The following is a 12,194-nucleotide window of genomic DNA, read 5'->3' as shown; positions in this document are numbered from 1 at the left end:
CTTCTCTCAAATGTAGCATTCAATACCAAATTTCTTTTTAAGCATGAAATAGAATTTCAGAGTTTGCTACTCAGGCTCCTCTCTTATATTATATGAGCAAGCTATAAGCAATGGCACAATATTTTCTTTCCGTATTAGAGGTGAAGATTGGGTAGCACTGGAGCATGGAGGACCTCTGGTGTAACTTCTCCAGTTTTCCCTTCTTGCAGGGAGGAAATGGGTTAGATTCTGACTCCATTAAATGGAGTGATTTGATATCAAGGATGAAAGTGGACTTTAAAAGAACTTTAAAAATGGGCTCACCTTTTAGAGATGTAGTCCTTTGTAAGGACTTTGAAAGTGGAAAGATAATTAGATAGTATCTTGAAAAAAACGTTATACTTCAAAGGCTTTGAACTGTAGGTAATATGCTAATAAAGCACTTTGAAAATGATTTATTTCCTTTTTTCATTTGAGAAGAATGTGCTCCTCTCTTCATCTTTTTATATCAAAACATATATGGGTATTCATTTATTTCACTTTGTGCCATGGAAGTATCATCCACCTCAGTAATTTTTTCTAGATCTTGTTTTCTGGTTTTTGTTTTGAAATCTGAGGACATTCTGGTTTTATGCCCTCAATAAATACTTTTTAACTGAATATGTATCAACATCTTCAGATTTTCAGTACATTGGAAGCTTGATGGAATAGAAATAAGCATTATTTTCTGAGTAGTGGCATGCTATAAAACATCTTTTCGAATGTTATTAAACAGCATTTTAAAGAAAATGAATTAATTTGAATAAATAAAACCCCACTCTTCTGGCAACATTTTTAAAAACAGGTTTTCTAACATAGTGCAAGTTTTGCAATGGTCTTGACATTTTCAGACAACAAACAGTACACTTATAAACTGTTAAAGCATGTTTGACGTCTGCTCCTCTAGAAAAAAATGAACTGTTAGTAAAAGGAGTCTTTCTGCAAGATGCAATTTTAGTGTTTTATCTAAATGTACAAACAATATAAATAAATATCTCAGTGTAGGAAGTAGAGTCTCCCAAAAAAGATTAGAAAATTTTCAAAATATTGTGGCAAGGTTCCCTTAGATTCTTATGGCATTGAGATAAATTAGTGTGTTGTGAAATAAGTTGCTTTTCTTTCAAGACAATAGAATTTAACTCTTTATGCAGATTAAAATCTTCAATTAGTCATAAGAAACTTAGAAATCTCTCAAATGAATAGCGTTCAGGAAAACTATCGTAACCTACTTTGAAATATTCCTAATTATTTTCATTTATGCTTTGACTTTTTAGTAGATTTGTGAAAATTTTATAGCTAAACTTTAATTGAAAAATGCTGCTAAAGTACAATTAAAATGGCTCACTTTCTTATTTCATCTGGTTTTATTAGATAATTAGGGATGCAAACCAACTGTTGTTAATTTTGGGGTTCAGCTCTATTGAACATAAAGAGGTTTAATTCTCAAATAATATTAGTTAAGATTGAATTGTATTATTTTCTTTAAGAAATAAAATATTTTGTTATAAAAATAATTAAACGTATAAACAGATAAGAATTGTAATATTGAAAAGCTTATTGTATTCCAGAAACGATACTAAATTAACTTTTGCAAGACTAACTCTATATATTTCTTTCATTTATTACTGACTCACTTAAGTTATTGGTTTTTTCTTTCACAAGTTCAAGAGTGACACCAATATGTATAGCTAAAATAAATTATTTGCAAAACAAAAATGTCAATAAGCTTAGTAAAATTCCAAGATTTTCAGAAACATATCATATTAAAAATTAATTTCTCTCAATTTTGGGGAAGACAAATGTGACTATGCTTCTTGTTCTAGTCTGAAATAGTTTCAATATATTCTCAATTTATTTCATTGAATATCTTATTTCTGGTCTATTTCTGTAAGGGAAAAATAAAATTTAGGGTGATTTTTTAATGCTAGACTTGAAAGTGATCTTTGCTCTTTTTCTTACACAAGAAATTGAACATAAATTCTTATGATTAAATGATTTTGAAAAGAACTGCAAATAAACGTATTGGTTCCATCCCTCTTTTTGTAATAAAAGTTACAAGATAATTATCCCTCTACATCCCTATGATGAGATCAGTTTTTGGTACCAGAGCTTTATTTGGATTCTAAAATGCTATTTTCCTGGAAGAAACATAGCCGTAAAGAGAAAAGGAAGTATTTGAAATATGTCATAGCTATTTGGAGAAGATGCAAATGCCTTCAGACAAAAATGCCCTTTAGACATGAATGAGTAAGAACTTGTTTATCCTGAGGCTCAGGCTAGTAGATGCTGAAAGGACCATCTCAATGTTCAGAGATTTTTTTAAAAAAAATCAATAATAGTATCAGTTTTCGGAGTAATATGGTGAAGGTGTGAGCTGAGAATTAATGAGATGAATCCAGAAATGAAGAGATTAATATACAATTTGGTGTTTTGTGACATTTTATTACCTATTTGTATGAAAAAAAAGAACAGGAATCTAGACTGCATGCAGTTGCTTATTTTTATAAATCAATATATTGGAAGATATTGGGACCTGTTACTTCAAAATATTGCTGTAAATTCAGAAATTAATATATTTCATGTTAAAATTCTAAATATTAGAATCAGGGTTTTGGGAATGGTTAAGTAAAAGCCTTATGCCAAAGATGAGATAAAGGGATCATTTATTGATTACTTTTCAGTCCTGAACTCCACCCATCCAAATTTGTAAGCAATGTACTCTGTTTCATTGCTAAAGAGCCATAGCAATAGCACTTAAATTTATAAACTGCTTTATAATACTTTACAGCACTCTCTGAACATTTTACAATATTTTAACCATTGCATCACCACAGCTCCTAATTCTTTTTCTGTTCTGAAAAGTTACTGCTGCCCATGCTTTATAATTCCTATACAAACAGATGAGAAGGAAGGAACACAATGCTTAGAATGAAAAAAACCTAATCATATATCTTACAGTAAGATAATATCATGCAAGTCCTTCCCCAAAATTGTCTGGAAAATCACAAAATGGATACAATCTATTTGTATGAATGGGAAAGGTTGGTTCTTTCCATTCTCTTCTCTTAAGGCAGACTTACCAGAATATGGACCAACACCCATTATTCTCCAGTTATTGTAGAAGGTGCTCAGGTTGAGGAATGCTGCTGTTGGTGCTTAGTGTTATCAACTATCCTTCCTGCCTTTTGGAACATCTTGCCCCCCACAATCCCCTGAGTGAGGTCGGCTCCAACCTCCGGCCTTCCACAAGCGCTTAAAGACCTGGTTCTTTCAGTTGGCTTGGGACTCCAAGGGAGGGGCTTCACATTGGGGTGGTTGATATATTAATAACAGATCCCAACTTTTCTCCCCCCACCCCATGCTCATCCTACTCCTTCCCACTCCCTCTTTTAGTTAGGGCTGAATATTTGTATTTTTATAATATTTTATTTGTATTGTGTAAGGGTTTTATCTTTAAACATTGTAAGCTACCCAGAGTTACTCTGTGGTGAGATGGACAACCAATAAATTTAATAAATAATAATAATATAATTTTTGCTTAAGACGTTATTTCTGGGGATGTCTGGATTGCTATAATAAATATAAGCTGCCTGCAAAGCACCTGCCTGCACAGAATTTCTCTATAAATATGAGTTCAGAGTTCTATCAAGGAACCACTTTTCATCACGAGTTCTAAATGCCGTATTTTTCAGATCATAAGATGCACCTTTTTTCCCCAAAAAAGAGGATGAAAATCTGGGTGCGTCTTATACTCTGAATGTAGCCCCACCCAGCTTCTCAAACGGAGTTTCAGAGGCAGAAAAAAAAGCAAAAAAAAAAAAGCAGCAAGGCACAGAGCTCACAACCAAGGAACCTGTTGCTAAAATTCACCTTTGGGAACGGCTGATTGGGGGTATTCCGGGAGGTCAATACACTTGCCAATCAGCTTTTTTCTTATTTTCCTCCCCAAAAACTAAGGTGCATCTTATACTCCGAAAAATATGGTAGCTAATGGGCTAGTCACATGCAAAGAGTATCCAACAAATCTCCTTCCCATCATTTTGCCACAATATAGTAAGATGTATCTATTACTATGGTTACATTTTCTCCCATTCTTAATTATATAATTCAGTTAATGGCTCCTTATGATTAGAAAGAAGTACGTCTATGTATATAGTTATTTGTAAAACTGCTTTGTGTATACCAGTGGTAGTCAACCTGGTCCCTACCACCCACTTAGTGGGCGTTCCATCTTTCATGGTGGGCGGTAGGGGTTTTGTCCGATACTGAAGCACTTTCCTTTTTTTTAATTTAATTGACTTTTTAAAAAAAATTCATAGCATTATTTAAAAACATTTTCATTAGGTTTTCATAAAATTCCCCGTGGCAATTTAAATTTCTGAAAATATACTATTTGTATCGCCTGCGCATAAGTTTAGTTCATGTTACTTAAGTGAAATTAAATGGCACTATAGTGCGACCGCAAACAAAAGAGCCTCGTCCCAGAATAGCTCATGCATCTCCCCCCACACCACCCAGCTGTAACAGACAAGCAGAGCTGGTAGCTGGCACCCCCCCAAACCCAATCCACAATGCGCGAGAGGCATGCGCAGACGATACACGGCACATTACTGTGGAACCGGTGGGCGGTTAGAAAATTTTACTACTAACAGAGATACAAAAGTGGGTGGTAGGTATAAAAAGGTTGACCACCCCTGGTGTATACTGTAATGATTTTGTAGTAATTAACTTTCTAACATATATAGAATAATACACATTAAGAAAAGGAAAAGGAAACAACCTTGTCATTAGTTTTTCAGGAATAAACATTTGTTATAGAATTTGTATAGACATTGTTATGCTGCAATATATTAATTATAATTTTATATTTTTAGTATTATTCTTCTCAGTACTAAATATGCTAATTTATTTTAACAAAATCCTTGTTGAGCAAGGATTGTGAAAACAGTTTTGCTTGAATTAGCTGATTTGGCAAAAATGTATTAATTAATAATTAAAATAGATGTAGATCTAATTATCTCTAATTTGATTTTTGAATATAACAACAACTCTATATGAGCGCACAAGCACCTAAATTCTCTAGAGGGTTATGGGCAGTTATTTATGGTGTTAGCAAGCAAGGACATTTAGTGCCTCAGGTTAGTGAGAGATTGGTAAGTGGGTGACTGTGATGAATTATTTAAGAGTCTTTTATGTTTTCTTCCCATGGAGATGGAAAGAAAAAAGACTTGATGAAGTCTCATGAATAAACCTACATTCTCTAGAGTATCAGAATCAAAGGCAAAGAAATCAGGAATTGACATTTGATGCTTTCTGGTCCTGAGTTGATGTAGCGATATAACAAGATTCACTGGATTCTCCATTAAATGTACTATTTTAGCTAAATTATATAATAAAATGACTTGATTTGTATCTGCTCAGATACACAATCAAGCATATATTTATAAAACAATTTGTTACAGTGCTGTGGTACTAGAATGTACCAGATGTTAAATTTTGTTTCTTATATACAATTTTTTTGCATGCAAATCAAGGAACAGTTAGAAATATGGAAATAGGAAATATAATCTGCATGTAAGGAGCAGTTTTCAATACTGTCAGTTCTTTTGGAACAGAAAAATAGGACCCCAAATTCTTTCATCTTGTTTTGTTGTACAGACCAAGCCATTTCTCTTTAGTGTTCTTTCCGGTATGCTTTGGATGCTTTAATCTTTTTTTTATTACTCCTAGGGTTAATTATAAGATTGGTTGGAAATTCTTCTGTAGCTGGGAATTAGATCCTGAAATCTGTGATAGGAATATAGTGTCTAGCCAAAACCACAGGAGCATTTGTAGTAAAATCTCAGCAGAGCCACTAGACCTGTTATTTAGAAGTGCTAGAATTTCGTAAATATTTAGAAAGGGTGCATAAATGTCACCATTCTCTTTATGTATCTCTGAAACATAATAATAGTTATGAAGACTTAAGTTAAGGTTCAGGAACTCTGATTTCTAGATTTTAATTTAATTCATTTTGGCTTCTAAAAGGATCTGAAAATAATTGAAATAGGGTTTTCAAGGATATTTCAAACTTAAAAGAGTAAGAGTTATTTTGGGATTCAATTCAGGAAAGACTATATGTAATATAAACATTGTTGTGGAAAGAAAACAGCTGGATTCAGTGGCCATTTTGCATTAGCTGAAAATATTTTTTATTCACTGAGTTTTGCAGTCATCTATATTCACACATGTATTGCAGTGGTGGGATTCAAATAATTTAACAACCAGTTCTCTGCCCTAATGACCATCTAGGTGGGCCGTGGCCATGGTGGCCATGGCCAGGAGGTGTGACAAGAAGCACTTGGCCTCCATCACCCCCCTGGGAGCAAAAATGGGCCAAGGGCAGGATGCGCTGCCCCCCACTCCCCATTTTGGGCCTAGTAGACCTCCCTGCAGCCTCCTGGGAGTGAAAATGGGGCACGGGGGGTGCGTCAACTCCTTTATCTCATTTTGGGCCTAGGAAGACTCCCTGCAGCTTCCTGGAAGCGAAACGGGCTGTGGGGGCACCCCGATCCCCTGATTGGGGCCTATTAGGCCTCTCTGCAGCCTCCTGGGACTGAAAATTGGCTGCTGGGGGGCCGTGCCTGACCCCCGTGCTCTCTTTTTGGTCTAGTAGGCTTCCCTGCACTTACCTGGGAGCCAAAATGGGGTGCGTGGGCTCCTGGAAGGGGCGGGGCAAGTAAGTCCCCTTACCCGGTTGCCTGCCTTCTGCCGTTTTCATGGTGTGTGTGTGTGTGTGTGTGTGTGTGTGTGTGACAGAGAGAGAGAAAGAGAAAGAGAAACGGCAGAGAGGAAATCCTTTCAAACAGCGTTGCCTGCAATTCTTGTTACTCCTCTCCATTGTTTCTCTTTTTCTCTATCTCATTATCTCTCACATACACAGACATTTGATTGCTTGAAAGGGACAGACTGGGCTTTGCTTCTATCATAAGCACACGCGTCCCACAATCTTCCACAATTGCCTGTCCTTTTCTCAAGCAGCAGCTGCCGGGTAGAGGTGGCTGTGGTGGGAGCTGATTCCGATGGGCCTCATGGCTTTCTGCCTCATCGTACAGCAGCCTAAGCAACACCTGAGCTTCAGGCCTGGCAGAGCGCAAACTGTGATCACCACCTGCTCCATAGCCACAAGGTGAGCTCTGGAACAAAGGGGCCCTTGGCTGCAAGGTTGCCTGGTGCCATGGGGCTAGCAAGAGTGCTCTGGAAATATCTCCAGTCACCTGGAGAGACAGAACTCTCAGCCCTTGCTGGATCAGCTGATCAGTGGGCCATGGTTAAGGGGTCCAGCAGCCAGGTGGTGACCAGGGAAAGGCTGCCTCCTGTGCTGGCCATGTCCACCCCTTTCATTAGGACTTACAATATTTTTCGGAGTATAAAATGTGCCGGAATATAAGACACACCTTAGTTTTTGGGGAGGAAAATAAGAAAAAAGCTGATTGGCAGGTGGATCGGCCTCCCAGAATACCTCCAATTAGCTGTTCCCAGAGATGAATTTTAGCAACAGGTTCCTTGGTTGTGAGCTCTGTGTCTTGCTTTTTTTTTTTTTTGGCTTTTTTTTTTGGCTTCTGAAACTTCTGAAACTCTGTTTCAGAAAAAACTTTTTTTTCTGTGTCTGAAAGCCTCTGAAACAGCTTCAGAAAAAAAAGCCTCTGAAGCTCTGTTTGGAAGCTTCTTTTCCAAAGCTTCTTTTCTGATGCTTTTTTCAGCCTCTGAAACCTCTATTTGAGAAGTTGGACGAGGCTACATTGGAGTATATGACGCACCCAGATTTTCACCCTCTTTTTTGGGGAAAAAGGGGGCATCTTATACTCTGAAAAATACGGTATTTTTGGGGTAGGGTGTATATTAGACCCACCCCAAAAAATCAGGCTAGACTTATTTTTGGGGTAAATCGTATTTTTGGCGAAACACGGTATTAATCCTGGGGAAAAACTGCTGCAAATTTAAATTTAAAAGAAATGAAAATAAAGTAAACAATAAATCAATATAGAAAGCAGGAATATTGATTTATAGTTAGAAAGGGTAATTAGGCTATTGAATGAAATCCTGTGTTCAGTGCCTTTTTAGGTTGGATTTAACTGAAATTGCCTCCCACTGGTGACTCACATGGAGCTTGGATCAACTAAAATTCAAAGATGCTTTCCACATCTCCCATCCTATTTTATCATTTGTTCTGTGTTTACAAAAAAAAGAAGTTTGTCTCTCAAATTCCACATTGTTATTTTCAGTTCACTTCTCTTACGTATACATTATCTTGATTTTTGTTTTTCTATTAGATACTTAACCATCTCACTGGATTTTATATCATCTCTAATCTCATAAGTATCTAAGTCATTAATAAAAATTTACAAAACTACCAGGACCAAAACCTGTGACATTCCTTTTCAGTAACTCAATCCACTTTAATGAGAAACTATTAATCAGCATTTCTTTAAATACTTTTTAAACTACTATGGACCCACCTAATAACATGTGTTATCCTGTTCATATTTAACTGATTTACTACTCAGAATAATAAAGGGCTTTGCCAAAACAAAATATATTACAGTAGTGGCCAAAATTGTGGAAACCTTTTGGGAAAAGTGTATTTTCTAAAACTAGCTAATAACACCACTTTTTTTGGGGGGGAGTAGTACCATAAAATTATATATCAATAGAAAGATAATTTAATCAAGAATGTAATGCAATAACTTTTTTGAAGGATTTGCTATTAGAATTGCAGGTACAGTATAAAGAAGAAAAGTGAAACATAGAAAAAACTAGATATGTAAAAATTATCATGTCAGTTAATACTTAGTTGGGTAACCTTTTGCATGAATTATGGCCTTACAATGTCTTCCTATGGAATGAACCAAGTCTTTTAGTTCTGCAGCTCTTATAATGTGAAACCAAGATTGAATGATTGCTTCTATTAACTGGGTTTTATTGCTGGGTCACTTCTGCCTAACAAGTTTCTTTAGTTGACTCCATAGATTTTCAATTGGGTTAAGGTCTAGGGTATTCCCAGGCCATTACAGCAGTGGAATATGATTATCTTGAAACTCCCCCCAAAAAGTGGTATTAGCCATTAAACCTCAAAAATATACTTTTCCCAAAAGGTTTCCATAATTTTGGCCACTACTGTATATGCAGAGCATTCCTCGATGATCTACTGAGGAAGTTATCCTAACAAAACAGAAATTAGATTAGCATGACATTCTACAAATCCTTTTAGATTTCTAGCAAATATTGCATTTTTTCAAGATGTTTGAAGATTAGTTCTTTGTTGTTTCTGAATTATTCTTTTCTCCTTTTTGATGTTTGCCCTCCTCAAGACATCTGGTACTAAATCATTTTCCAAGAGTATTCAGAAATAATGAAGAGAGGTTCAGCCAATGCTAACAAGGAAGTTCCTTCAGTAGCCTAGGTTGTATTTCAGCTGGTTCTGAAAGTTGTAGTTACCGAAAGTCAGTAGACGTTTCCTAATGGTATCTCTTTCAAGTTCAAGCTGTCATCCTTTTTCAGCCAGTAGCATCTGCAAGAACTTGCTAGTTTCATCAGAATGATGAAAGCGAAGTCACACTGCAAGGTCAGCCCCTTTTGGGTGAGCATGGAAGGTCACAACACATATAGAGAGGGAGTGGGACTTGCATGGTGATGCTGTGCTATCATCCTGATTCCCCCCCTCCCATCTTACCCAAATACGGCTGTGCGCAATTTATTTCTCACAATTGTCCAGGTTAATGCATTCACACTTTGTAAAAATTGAATTACTCTACCTTTTCTTTGTCTTTGGGTAATTTTCTGTTATTTTTATTCAGTAGCTATATACAGTTCCTTTTTTCTCCTTATTTTGAATGTTGGTGTAAGAGATTTTTTTTTTTGTTATTCTTCATTAACCTTAGCTTGTTTTAATCTACAAATCTGTGTTACAATATCTACAAATGTGTGTTACCTGCATGGATGGTATCTTGTTAAGCTCTACTCTTTTTTGTTGTATATATATATCCATATTGATGTATAGATCCTTACAAAGATCCTTGTGCAGATATATTGGCTTTTGCATTTCTTTCATCTCAGGAATTATTTTATACTGTGCTTTTAATTTCCTCTTTATTAGGAAATTTCACCCTTTTGAGCTTTTCCTATCTCAGCTTGTTCTACCATAAAGTACCACTTGCCATCACTAAGTGCATTAAAATTTGCTTCTTGAAATTATTTATGTTTCAAACTTTGTCCTTTTTTTAACCTAATTTACATAAATTGGATATATAAGCCAGTTAAAGTTGGCTTCAGCTGGACCTGCATATAACTGCTGTAATTAAATCAATATGTATTTTATTTTTGTCTTTAATTTTTAAAAAAATCAATCATTACATGAACACTTTTCCTATTTGTTAGGAACCGTTCAGGAATAGTTGATTCCCTATTGTATTCTTTGTGGCATAAAGTTCTCCTATCCAGTTAAAAATGCCAAAGAATATGATAATGGAAGACCACTTTGAGTAAGAAAAAAATTCTATGGTTTCTGCTTTATTTATTTAAACTAGAGTCCGTATGGAAAATATACACATGATTAGCTTGTATAAAATAATACAGAATTGGAAATAACGATAAATAATCAAACTAGAATAACTATGAACACAAAATCCAGAATTGTTAGAAGAAGCAGATACTGAAGGCTTAAGATATGGAAATAAAAGAAAGTTGCTAAACTTACAGATCAGAATACAGGATATTACATGGCTTCTTTTTCTAATGTGAATACTGTTTTCTTTGGTCTGTAGATGGCAGTAATTTGCTACAATAATGGTATGCCAAGGCTTTCCAATTTAACCAGTGATTTTAATGCCTTGATAAAACATATACATTAAAATGTGTTTGTAGAAACCATTGTAATTAGAGCGCAGTATAATTCAGTAGGTTGACTTGAATATAGGAAGCCTAGATTTTTGTTAATATATTGTATTTTTGGCAGCAAGTAGCAGGCTATTATTTCTCAGGCCCCCAAGCTTTATCTTTTAAAAATAATGCTAATAATGACTTTTGTAAAGTAAAATATTTCAACACACTCTGAATGTTAAAGCTTGGTTTATGGGAGAACTGAGCCTCCTAACCCCTTAAACACTGTTGTAGTATGGTGAATTCTTAGTGTTGATTCACAGAAACCTTTTCTCATGTTTTATTATGTCAAAGATTTATAAAATTATATAATATTTATATATATTATAGAAACTACTTTATTTTTATTTTAAATTATATTGCCCAACTGTAGTTATTGGTACCATATATACTCAGTGATAAACCCAACTATGGATTAGCGACCCTCGAGTTTTTAACCAAAACACCCTGAAAAATACCACTCCTTATATAGTACAATATTATCATATCACTTGTGCATAAGCTGAATTTAATTTTCGACTTGTCCATGAGTCTGTATGGTACGAGTATTTCTTGAGTTAGTAGTAGCATCCCTGCAGTCCCATGTTCAGAATCTGGGCACCTGGCAACCTGCTCCCTATTACAGCATCCATTTCTTGACGTTAGCAACATCCCAGAAATAGCCTGGCAAAGTACTTGGTGTTGCTATGAGGAGCTAGGGTAACTATATTGTATGAAGGTGTGGTGTGAGAGGAAGGTAAGTAAGTGAGGGGTAGGGTTTGTCAACCTGGGAGGGGAGCAAGGGGCATGAGGGAAGTAAAGGAGGAGAAAGAAAAGGCATAAACACCAATATTGAGTCACATACAGGTAAGTATCATAGGGATCTGATGGTGGGCTGTACTTGGGTTCTCACTATTTGAGAGTGCTCATGACATCCAGCCCTCATGATGTTCACCTTTTTTACTAGGTTACCAGATCCTCAATGTCTCTCCTGGCATTAAAACTAAATCTAGATAGGTCCAGAATGGGGAGTTCCCCTCTCACAAATGTGCCTGCCTAGATTTCAGGGTTGACATTAGCCTGAGCCCAGAGCTGAGGAAGTTGGGTGACTACTGTCATTTATGAGGTTTCAAGAAATTTTAAAGTTCTGGGCTACATAACTGAATGTAAGACATTTTGGTTGAAGTTGGGTTCTAGGAAACAGTTGGGACTGGTCCTGTTGTACTGTCTTCCCTGTTGCCGGGGGTGAAATACAGCAGGTTCTGACAGGTTCTGGAGAA

The 12,194-nt window shown here is 35.9% G+C and overlaps 1 protein-coding gene across 3 annotated transcripts in view; it reads left to right on the top strand.

Annotated features, from left to right (window-relative positions):
• Positions 1–12,194, top strand: part of LOC131193375 (uncharacterized) — a 54,214-nt gene that overhangs the window by 33,250 nt on the left and 8,770 nt on the right. The window lies entirely within an intron of this gene.

This window comes from Ahaetulla prasina, chromosome 2, assembly GCF_028640845.1.
Source record: "Ahaetulla prasina isolate Xishuangbanna chromosome 2, ASM2864084v1, whole genome shotgun sequence".
Taxonomy (NCBI): domain Eukaryota; kingdom Metazoa; phylum Chordata; class Lepidosauria; order Squamata; family Colubridae; genus Ahaetulla; species Ahaetulla prasina.
This window is presented reverse-complemented; position numbering and strand designations above follow the sequence as displayed.